Below are 12,723 nucleotides of genomic sequence, written 5' to 3'. Positions count from 1 at the left end.
TTTTTAATCAATTTATTTCTAAGCTTGGTATTAGTCTTAGCTTGAGTCTCATTTCAGTTAGCTTAATAATCAGTTATTGTATATTTGATCTCCTCTTTGACTCAATATTTAAGAACAGTTTCTGTTTGATTTTTCCAAGTGGTTGGAGTAGTGCATTTTAAACTTCTGCTGTAGAGAGAAAATGGACACAAAAAGTTCCAGCTTTTCAGGAATTTACTGAGGTTTTTCTTTGTGGCTTAACCTAAAATTTACATTTTTTTTTTAAATGTTGCATGGTCAACTGGAAAAGTATACTTAATCCCAAATTTAAAGAAAGCTTTAGAAGTGAATAAGCCCCATTATAAAAGCAATGTAGGTTTTGCACTGTAGTCAGGCTTTCACTTTTAACTAGCATTAAATGCATGCATATGATATTAAGAATAAGGACCGAGATTCTCAGTTTTGCACCTAACCTAATTTTATGTTTACATTGCTAGATAAAAAGAGTTTAATAATGTAAGAATTTCTTTTTTTTTTAAAGATTTTATTTATTTATTTGACAGACAGAGATACAGCCAGTGAGAGAGGGAACACAAGCAGGGGGAGTGGGAGAGGAAGAAGCAGGCTCCCAGCGGAGAAGCCTGATGTGGGGCTTGATCCCAGAACACCGGGACCACGCCCTGAGCCGAAGGCAGACGCTTAACGACTGCGCCACTGAGGCGCCCCAATAATGTAAGAATTTCTAACTTCAAGGAATGTCCAAAAGTTCTTGAAAGTTTCAAAAGTTTTTTAAATTCACTTCCATGTTAAACATTTCCATGTTCATCTTTAACTGAGGAAGTTAAAGTAATAAAATACTGGTACATCACTCCATGTCAAACACCATTTTCAAAAACCAGTAATGTATCCCTCCTTCTTCTCTAAAATGGTAAAATGTGATTTGACTAGTGAGTAGCATGTTAGAACTATGACCTTTCTTGTATGAGACACTATACTCCAACTAATATATCTATGATTAATAACTTTTAAGGAGCCCTATCATATCAGAAATTTATACTGAACTAGCTAAATCACTGGTTTTCCAAAATCTATGCTTTTGCAGTTTGTTTGAACTAGAATAATACACTTTCTTTTTTAATTCTGATTAAAAATAGTTTCTGAAGTCGAACTTTTGATTTTATCCCAAGAGAAAGAGATGGATGAATCTTTACTGTGAGTTAACTTCAAAGTAAGCCTTATTGGGATACCTGGATGACTCAGTTGGTAGAACACGTGACTCTTGATCCCAGGGTTGTGAGTTCAAGCCCCACCACTGGGCTTGGAGCCCACTTAAATAAAAAAGTAAGCCTTATTAAGACTCAGTTTCTTATACATAAAATAGATGTAATAATAGTTTACATCTCACAGAAATAACTATGAATCTGAAAATATATAGAATCTAGAATCTGAAAATATATATAAGTGTCTGTCACAGTGCCTGGCACATAGTGAACATTAAATATTAACTATTATTATTATATTTTTTGTTTTCCTCATGTCAGCTTTCTTTTCTCTTAAATTCACTAATCCCAAACTCTGTAAATGGCCATATTAGCAATGCCTCCTCATTTAAGATCATGTACTGAACAATAATCATCTCAATGCCTTTACCAACTGACTGATAACAGATACTAAATTGAGTACCTCTCAACAATGCTTAATTTTGCCGATCACCTTTTTGTTTCCAAGGTATCCACGTGTAGTTTGGGAGGTATTTCATCTTTCCACAAAAAGCTTTCATGATCAGATAGAGAGTGAGTTTCTATCATACCCATTTATTTTATTCTTCAAAAAGTATCTTTTATCTCTAACCAATAAACTATAGCCCATAACAACAAAACCTCTTCTTTAATAGTCAAGTGACCAATTGTTCAATTTTAATAGCTACGCCACTCAGCAATTATAGCTGTCATGTGAAAAATGGAATTCTTGTACTCTACCATCTTCAGTTTCCAAATAGTTTAATATCATTTTCAAAAATACCATTAAAGATATGTTAGGTTACTACAGTTTACTGCTATACAAAATCACAGGTGCACCTGAGTTAGAGGGAGGAGCATGGTAAAGTACAGAAAAATAGCACAGCTTTTAACTAGCTATACCAGGTCTTTTATAACTTTTAGGAAAAGGCTGTAACTATGACTCATCTCTTTTTCTTGAGGGTGAAACCAAAAATTTTCTTTCTAGTAAGGAAAGTATATGCCTCCTTTCACGAAGCTTAGCTATCCTAAAACCCATGGAGTTGTAACAAGTCACATTTCCCCCTAAATTGTTCCCACCCCACCCTCTAAAAGGCAAGTATCCTTTTGACAACCAACTCTCTCGGTAATCTTTCTCAAACTCAGAGATAATTATTTTTAAACAGTTCCTTACAGAGAACACAGAAATTACTCATTAAACCACCATAACACATTATCAACAGTTTTTGTCACCTGTCCCAGGCCTAGGACTTCTCTTAAAATAACTAAGCCATATTCACCCTTTGCCATTTTAAAAATTAAAGAAAAGGAACAATTTTTAAACAAAATCGTAAATAAGTTACCTCTTAAATCAGAAGGCATATGTTCATTAGATACATATTGTGTGCTAAACCATATACTAAGTGCTTTGCCTAATTTTATCTTATGTAACCTATGTAAAGTCAGGTGGGAAGTAATTATATAACAGGTGTAAGGGCTAGGTGAAGGAAGGAGTTATTTTATCTAAGATTCATAAAGAAATTCAGCAAATAGGACCAATGAAATCAACAAGTAATTGAAAGTAAAATGAGCCATGAATAGGCTGCTTACAGACCAGGAAATAAACCAAAAAAACAAACAAAACAAAAAAACCACTAGAAGCCGTTACAATACACTTTATTCTGTTTCTTGCTACACACTAATTCTTAGACTAGTAGTGAGTACCTTATATTTGTAAAGAAAACTGCTATTTAAAAGTTTAACTTCTAGCCAGCACATTAAAACAAACAAAAATAAAAGGTAGGATTAGAGCAGAGAGAAGTTACAAGGAGAGATACAAAACCTAGAGAAGCACAGACTCTAGGGTACAAGGCCTGGATTCGAATTCCAGCTGTAACCTTGGGCAAGTTAACGTCTATATAATTGGAGATCTTGTAAGGATCAAATGGGTTAATACATGTAGTGCTTAGAATTAAACGCCTGGTAAATAGTAAGCACTATAGTGCTTACTGTCCTTTGCAAGCAATATGATTTTGTAAGCAATATGATTTTCTACACAGAAAACCCAACAGACTCAAGAAATTATCAGAAATAAGAATTCAGTGGGTTGCTAAATACACATAATTCAACTGTCCTCTTATAAGCCAACAGAGAGAATAGATTTCTGGACCTTCTTCTTATGGAAATGTTCAAAAAAGCTTAGAGAATAGTACCAAGAATTACACCACTACCACCCCCAATGCCAGAAGTACCTACTTTTTTGTGTGTGTGTGGTGAAGATCTGGGGACATGAATCCAAAATCAGTGGTCTCTTTTTAGATAAAAAGAGAATCAAAAGGGAGATTTTTAAAAGGACAAACAGAATGCTGAGTCTGATAATAAGTATCAACGTCAATGATAGTGCTGAGAAATATTTCTTTTAAATTGTAAGACCTGGAAAACTTTGCTATTTGAAGTGCCTACTTTAAACGACGATCACATCAACTCGAGGCCAATATGGTTTTATCCCCACCCACAGCCTCCCCTCTATTCTGGATAATAATGAAATAGATCCCAGACATATAATCATTTTAATATGGATCCACAATCATTTAAATATGGATCTCTAAAAGGTAATGACTCTTTTTAAATATAACTACATACTATTATCACACCTAAAAATTACCAAAAATTTCTTAATACCAAATATGCATTGTTCAAATTTCCCTGATTATTTCATAAATATTTATGTATGACAATCTGGACCCAGATAAAGTCCAATCATTGCTATTAATCTCAGGTTTCCTTCTCACTTCTCTTTTTTTGTTCCTTACAATTTATTTGCTGGAAAAAAAAAAACCAAGTTGTGCATCTCAAGGACTTCCCCTAAGCCTAGACTTTGCTGACTGCATCTCCATGGTATCATTTCATTTGTTTCCCTGATTTCTATGTTTCCTGTAAACTGGTAGACCTAGAGGCTTGATGAGATTCAGGTTCAAGTTCTATTTTTTGGCAAGAATACTTATTAGGTTGTATTGTGAACTTTCACTGAGAGCAATCTAATGTCTGGCTCTCCCTCTCTGTGATGATAGCAGCCACCAATGATGTTTACCTAGGTCTAGGAATTCACTACAAAGTGGTGATGTTCTATTTATCACTCTTTTTTCATTTATCAACCAGAATACTCCTCAGAAAAGAAACTTCCTCTTTTCAACTCTTTGGTTACATTCAGGTACATTCAGGTACAGCTAGCTGGCTCCAAAGAAAACTAATCAGGTTTGGGGTTTTTTTTTTAACTATCATTATGAACTCATGGATTTAAACATATTTGATGTGATTGATTATATTGCAGTTATACTTACTAATGCTCAAAATGTCTCATCTTTGGCCAGCCAAACCCCATTCAATTAAGCACCTTTGTTGTTTTGCCACACCCTGTTAGTGTTTGATAATCTCCTTACAAAGATTTCAAGTCCCCAGGTCTAGAATCATCTTTAGCCATAAGCTGCTTTCCATATTCAACTAGTTTCTTTCTTATTCTGTATTTCTACTAAATTAAAAATCACTAATTCTTAATGACAAATCAGCTATGTTATATACTGTGGAATTACAACTGAACATGGACCTAGAAATTGTAACACTATTTCTCACTGAAGTCTTTCAGCATTCCATTGAATGGAAAAGAAGAGAAGAGAAGAGAAGAGAAGAGAAGAGAAGAGAAGAGAAAAGAAAAGAAAAGAAAAGAAAAGAAAAGAAAAGAAAAGAAAAGAAAGAAAAGAAAAGCTATCCCACTCAAAACTAGATTTTAAATGCTTCAATTTGAAAGACTGGAGCAAAAAGATTCCTAATCTATTCTCTGCTGGCATTTTGGCTCTGGAAAGTATTTTTTCATGCTCTATTCCAAAATTCGGGGATGGTTTTTAAAAATGCACAATAAAAATGCACTGTTTTTTTCTTTGATAAATTGATTAAATCATCAAGAATAAGAAAATGGTCAAACTCTTAAAGGTTGAAGTATTTTGTACCATAATTCAGACTTTTGTAAAATCCTCATATCTCACCCTTAACATTAAAATTCATGATAACTGTGAATATGAACTTATAAGTTCTGACTATTTGAAATATCAAATATATTTACTATGCTGTGCGCCCTTCAAATCATAGAAATGGCATTATCAGTATTAAAAGAAATATTTATCTTATTTTACTAAAAAATGAATTAAACATTTAAAGCCCTGAGCTTTAGCTAGAGCTAGCTAGCTAGCATGCATCACTGTGAAAAGGCATGATCCTATACTTAATGACCATTTCTTCACAAAACGCTGAAAAGACATGGCCTTAGTGGTCAAAAATTGCTTACATCCACAATTTTTACCACTGTGATATTAAATCACAATCAAAAATCACATTACTGAGGAGGTACCTGGGTACTTCAGTCGGTTGGGCATCAACTCTTGATTTCGGCTCAGATCATGATCTCAGGGTCCTAAGAACTAGCCCCACAGCAGGCTCTGTGCTGAGCATGAAGTCTGCTTGGAATTTTCTCTCTCTCCTCTCCCTCTGCTCCTCCCCCTGCTTGCGCCCTCTCTAAATTAATTAATTAATTAATTTTTAAAAATCTAAAAAAAAAAAAAATCACATTACTGAATGTCAATTCTCCCTGAAAAAAAGCAGATATGAACTGATACCCTGGTGTGATTTCTTTTCCTCACAGATTAAGTGAACCCTTTCCTGCAACTAACCTTGTGAGGCTTTGACCACAGGAACTAATGCAACTTTTCCAGTCAACACTGGCTTTAAACAAAGGCCACCAAACACCACCACCACCACCAACAAAACAAAATAACAACAAAAAAACTCCTTTGCTGCAGTAAAGATTTTTCAGTGATAAACAGTAACACATCTCTATGAAGTGCTGGTATGTTCTCTGAACATCAGTGCTTTCATCCAACTGAAAAACAAAAATTCTGCTAGCGTGCACACGTGACAGTAATTGCTTTTCCAGATGGTATGCCTTTGATAAGGGATTTTTGCCAAAAGCTCATTTTACTTTCTCTCCAAGCATAATATTTGCCATTAACTTTGAAACTGGTTTTACAAGCTTCTCACTAGTAGTGTGAGCTGACCTGTTTTTTTGCTATGAGAAGGATAATTGTGAATGATACTTCAGTAGTGTGGTCTCCTCTGTATTTAGCAACAACACTCACTAATCTCACACTGAGAAGCATTATTTTATATAATTTATACACATTTCACTTTCCATCACAAGTCTAAAAAGTAATATTTCTAAGACAGAAATATTAATTCCATTCCCCAGGGCAGCATGGAAGTAGAAGAGCCGAAGTCTGTGCTCTTTCCATCATGCCACAGAGAAAACCGTAGCAAGGGAATACCTATTCCCTTAATATACCTTGTTGACATTTGTTTTCAAATGTTTTCTTGAGTCCAAATAAAATATTTTTTAAAGGTACCATTTTAACTTAATGTAAACTATAATCTAGGACATAACCTTGTACATGTTCTAGAGCCATAATCCAGGTACTGATTTTATTTTGTTTTGATCCTCTTCAAACAAAACAAAATCCCACAATCTCAAAATCTAAAGTTCCCTCAAAAAAAATTACAAGAAAATATTGTTAAAATGTATCATACAAAACTTCTGAGCACAAGTTTGTGTAATTTTCACTTTTTTTCATTTTCAAAGGGGAAAATGAAAAATATTAATGAAGGATATCATATGCAAACTCTTGTAAATGAGTGGGGAGATATAAGAAATTGATGAAGTAGAGATATCTTCGTTTAAGGAATTAAGCAAATAAATTTAGCTATATAGCACTTTCACAAGTAGAACCATAAATAGTTAACAGCCACAACCAAGTAGTCAGCAAACTGATCAGAACTTCCTATTCCCTAATCTTAACTTTTGTTGAGATCGGAACATAGTACAATATTACTTAGAAAGGGCTTCCAAAACCTGATTTTACGTGCTCGTTTTATGATTGTTTTTAAATGGTTTTCAGATGAGTGTATTTAGCTTCCCTAGCCCCAAGAGTAAACATTTGAAGTGAAAGATTTCTTCAACTTCATTTATAATGAAGCTATAGAATAATTTATATTCTTCCCCATATCTAGAAACATGAAGTTACAGAATAATTTATATTCTTCCCCATACCTAGAGTCATTCTTTGCAAAGCTTAGACATTCAACTACTGTTGTTAATGTTGTTAAACATCAGTTAAAAGAAAGAAGAAAAGATATCTTTAAAAACCAAGGGAAATGGTTCCAATAACAACACATTATATATTTAATTATCATTACCCTTTGATTCAAAATGACACCAAAAAATTTTTAGAGAAGTACAATGTATCTACTAGCTGCCAAGAACAGTTTTAAAACTTCTCATCAAAGCAACCTAATTCTTCTTCATCTGCTATTTGATTTGAGGTAACTTTTCTTTCACAAACATTGCTCAGTTATACCATCCCCTTTAGAAGGGAGCCCTATAACTAAAGCAGTCTTAGGATTTTCCAATATCATGGAATTATTTATTACTTTAGAATTTATTGCTTTATAAATCAGAACAAAATGAAATTAATAATCCTTGCAGTAAGTAATACATTTTTCTCAGATTTTCTTCTTTGTATTCTAGCAAGATTAATCTACAAACCTCTACAATGTATACAGAGAACCAACCAACTTTGACCTGCCCCTTAAAATAATTTTCCATACTTCTTTCCTATTTGGAAAAACCTAATTAAAAAAATATATTTTGTTTTTAAATGAACACCTAACTGACTATATCCAGTTAGGAATATATGTGTATTTGGAAAAATAGAGTACTGTTTGTTTTCTGTTGATACTACATTTCCTTTGATTGTTTCCAACTGTCTTATGTAGTCTTTAAAGTGGGGATCCACCCCATGATTTGGACGTGTCACTTGGTTCTTTAATTATTTATCTCCCTTTCTGGTCCAAGTGAAACTAACCCAACAGATCCCAAAAGTCCCACATGGACAGTCTATGAGGAGTAAAAGTGACACTTCTTGGTGAATAAAAAACCCTTAATAATAAATTTAGGAGAAGAGGAACAAAAAGGTTTCCAAATCAAACTAAAGGACAATCACTAAAACCTCATGTATCATGTGAGCAGACTCTGTTAGAGTGCTGAATTCAGCTGCTCATCCCAGAGGGTCATGACATAAAATAATCACTAAATTGACATTTATTTATTCCAGTTCTTCTAACATACTTTACTCAGTCTTAATCTGTACCCAGAAGATTTCTTATAATTGACATGCTTTACTAATTATAAAGAGCATCTCCCTTTAAAATATGGATTTTTTTATCAACTAGTTTTAGGGGGAAGTGGGTAAGGAAGGTTGAACTCTTCTCTAAAAGCTAACATTCTCTGGGGCTCCTGGGTGGCTCAGTCAGTTAAGTACTTGACTCTTGGTTTTGGCTCAGATCCTGATCTCAGGGTCATGAGACTGAGCCCTGCATCGGGCTCCATGCTCAGCACAGAGTCTGCTTAAAACTCTCTCTCTCTCCCCCCTCTGCTCCTCCCCCCATGCTCTTGCACACTCTCTCTAAAATAAATAAATAAATCTTAAAAAAAAATAAAAGCTAACCATTCTAACATAAAAACTTTTAAACTTATGAAATCTACATATAGAAACCAAAATTATAAAATGACTTCCAAGGAGTCAGATTAAAGTAAATTTGTGCCTCAAATACCTTAGAAAAAGTAGAAATTCTAAATGTCGGTGTCTTCATTTGGAACCAAAATTTCCTACTGCATGCTCTTGCTGATGGTCCGTGATTTTATCATCAGAGTCAGTTCCAGTTACATTTCCACTAATACGGACAGATCTAAAGTAAGAGAAGGAAGACAAATTTAGTCTACTGAAAACATTACAGACTTTAGATTCTACCACGTATCATTGTTTCCCTGTAAGCATGCAAAGATTCCTATACAGATGCTTTAGTTGTTCAAGAAACACCAATTCTCATTCTTGTCCCCACTACAGACTTTAAAAATTGAAATTAAAGATTACAGGCTAAATAAATAAAATTAATAACAGATCATTAGTTACTCGCTTTAAAAGGTTCAGATCCCCAATGAAGCTAAGCAGAGCAAGCTGGGCTTTACATTGGTATTCCAAGGAGACCGGGACCCTCAACTATCAGCTTATTCATCAGAGTTGCTGACGTCACCGCAGCAGCAGTGGCCTCAGTAACCTGTTTCAAGTAAAGTGGAACAGTAGGAGGAAATGGGATTCCTAGCAGAAGATACTTCAGTGTAATGGCTAGCATTCATTACTGGGTCATTGGCAATGAGATAGGACAAATGGGATTTTTTTAAATTAATGATAGTACTATGTCTTCCCACTTTTATCTCAAAGCTAACTCCTAGGGTTGCCTGGGTGGCTCAGGGGATTAAGTGTCTGCCTTCAGTTCAGGTCATGACCCCAAGGTCCTGGGATTGAGCCCCACATCAGGCTTCTTGCTCAACAGAGAGTCTGTGTCTCCCTCTCCCTCTGCCCCTTCCCCAGCTCATGCTCACTCATTCACTCTCCTGCTCTCTTTCTCAAATAAATAAAATAAGAAATAAAAATAAATAAAAAATAAATGAAAAGTTAAATAAATAAAAACTCCTAACAATGGGGGGACTTAGCAGACATCAGAGAATGTTTAAGAAATGTGAAACCTACTGGCTTTCATTACTTAAAGCCTAACTGGTTTAGGCTTTATCACCCAAGGTTAAGATTTTTACTAAATTTAATATTCCCTTTAGATCACAAAGACAGAGTGGATTAGGTCCAGAGAAATCATTATATCACAGGCCCATTCAGGAATGTTACTAGTTAGTTCTACCTATGGCTTCCACCCATCACCCTTGGGCTTTACCCAAAACACAAACCATTCTGGCCAGCTACCCTCTCCCCTATTTTCATGCCCACAGTGCTCTCTGTGCTTTCTCACCCACCCCATGTTTTCCCCCACTGTTGCCCTTCCTTCCAACCTTTTCCCTGGGGAACCTCTGGAAACCTCTTTTACACAGTGAAACAAATCACTTCTCCGTCCTCAACCTATAATGAATACTTCTTTTAACCCCTCAGCTATATCCGTCTATTGAGAAGAACCCTCTAGAGTGAAGGCTAAGGCAGTAGGGCTCAACCTTCTCCACAGTGATATTTCTAGATCCTTACTCACAAGCAATCCTATTCCTTACCTCAGGCTCAGGCCATCTGGCTGTCCCACCTTCTTCTCTTCATCATGCAATAACCCAATCTACCTTTTGTAACCTAGGTCCAGATTTAATTCCTTAGATGCACTCCACCTAGTATTATCTCTCCAGTTAGCTACTATGTTATTACCAGTCTCAAAATGTTGGTTGTCACCCAAACTATCAATCTCTCTAGTATGTTACTTTCTTTCAACCACTTCATCACCTTCAAATTCCTAATCCAGGTTCGATTCAATCAATTGCCAAGGAGAAAACACCCAACCATGTAGATTGATCCTGTTATACCATTAAAGTCTTCTATTTCAGACTTACTCTTTTACAATCAGGTCCTTCCCCCATTATTCATACTACCTTTCTTTCCAAACTTTAGCCACACTTCCTCTTCCAGTCCTACGGGGGGTGGGATGGGACAGCGATTTCTTCATGTTTTCCCCAACTGTTTGTGCAGGTTATTGATATTGTGAAAACACTATTTCTTCCATTTACTTTGAACATTTTCTCAACTGCTGGCTTTAATATAAAAGTTTTTTTATTTTTAGGTGGCCAGATTTGTCCACCACTGTCTTCTCCATCTCTTTTATTATTTTTCTGCTTAGAAATTTCTCCCCTTTCAATGATAGCAGATAAATACTCTGATGTTTACCTTTCTGTGGGCTAATTATTCCAATACTTCATTCCAAAAGATGCATGGAATGAGATCTGACTCTAAACTGTTTTCTGAATTGCCCAGTTTTCCTAACAACACTCAGTAATTCTCACCATCCTTCAGTTTATAAGGTTTTTTTTTATAAGGTTTCTTTTCACATATTTCATTTGTTTTTCTACAATACAGTTGATTTCTGAGCTATAATCTGTGGAAGTAATGTGATTATTGTTTCCTTATATTGTACTTTGTGATAAGAATATCCTCTGGTATTCTCATCTCCTATTCTTACTGACAACAATTAGATACATTTTATTTGTTTCCCAGGACATGCCAAGTGATTTCATGAATAAGAAATGGTCTCCCAGTCTACTCTAAGCACTGTGTATTTCTGTTATGGTTGTTGCCTACACACACTGTTCCTTTCTGTTTTAAGGGATCATCCATTCCACTACTGAGTCTAGAACTGAAACCTTTCTAATCGTGCTAGAAAGCCACACTTTCTATATATTTATTCACCTGGAGCCAGATTCATAAAACCTTGTTCTTCGTAATTTTCTGTGTTCTGCATCTTTTCATTTGTAAAATCTGATTTGCATAAAATAAAGGTATCTCACACACAATTTTTATTTCATAGGCCAACATTTTTCTATGAGCTCTGAAGTATTTTTCAGATCTTCCTATTATCTTTTAAGATCCACATAGTTATGCTTATTATTTTTAGTTTACTTTTTAAAAAAGATTTTATTAATTTATTTGAGAACGAGCGAGAGAGAGAGAGAGAGTGTGTGTGTGTATGTGCACAGGAGCAAGGGGAAGGGCAAAGGGAGAGAAAGAAGCAGACCCCCCACTGGGCAGGGAGCCGACATGGGGCTCAATTCCAGGGCCCTGAGATCATGACCTGAGCCCACGGCAGACGTTTAACCAGCTAAGCCACCCAGATGCCCCTTTAGTCTACATTTTTTACATACTACATTGACTTGAAAATATTTTATCAAAACTGAAAAATGATGTCAAAGGAACATATATTTGAACAGTCTCATTCCTAGATCATCCACATGCAGCTCACATTGCCCTTGATTGCTACTGGTCACCACTTTTATTAGTTTATCCTATATTCTTCCAGCAATTCTTTATGCAAATACACTTGACTGAAAAACAGTCTTATTCCTCCTTTCTTCTTAAATAAAATGTCCAGTTTTGCACCTTATTTTTTTTTTCACTCAGTATATCCTGAAGATTTTCCATGTTAGGATATATTTCTTCACTGTTTTTAAAGCTCTACGGCATTTTATTATGTGAATACATACTAGTTTGCGTAACCAAGCCCACAGTTTTAAGAAATTAGATTCCAGAAATTTAAGTCTTGTTTCTGAAAGTAATTTAGAATTCAATAGCAACAACTGTACAAACCAAACAGCACAGGAACCTATGTGGTGGGATTTCACAAATTTTTATTCTATTGATAAATATAAGTTCTCTTGTACATCACTTTATCTTTCTCTCAAGTTTACTCCATGAGTCTATCTAAAATCTATCAACCATTATAGTCATAAACTCTGAAAGTGGAAGGATAGTTCTTAGGGGTGCCTGGGTGGCTCAGTCAGTTAAGCATCTGCCTTCGGCTCAGGTCATGATCTCAGGGTCCTGGAATCAAG

At 35.2% G+C, this 12,723-nt stretch overlaps 1 protein-coding gene across 2 annotated transcripts in view; it reads right to left on the bottom strand.

Moving 5' to 3' along the window:
- Positions 1-9,059, bottom strand: part of NCOA1 (nuclear receptor coactivator 1) — a 183,833-nt gene extending 174,774 nt beyond the window's left edge. The window contains exon 1 of one of the 2 annotated variants that reach the window (XM_008700370.2): positions 8,910-9,059. The gene's annotated coding sequence lies outside the window, so the exon portion shown is untranslated. The remainder of the gene's footprint in view (positions 1-8,909) is intronic. The other variant, XM_008700371.2, reaches the window with a different exon arrangement.
- Positions 9,060-12,723: the final 3,664 nt, after the last annotated feature.

This window comes from Ursus maritimus, unplaced genomic scaffold, assembly GCF_017311325.1.
Source record: "Ursus maritimus isolate PB19 unplaced genomic scaffold, ASM1731132v1 scaffold_6, whole genome shotgun sequence".
Classification (NCBI taxonomy): Eukaryota; Metazoa; Chordata; class Mammalia; order Carnivora; family Ursidae; genus Ursus; species Ursus maritimus.
This window is presented reverse-complemented; position numbering and strand designations above follow the sequence as displayed.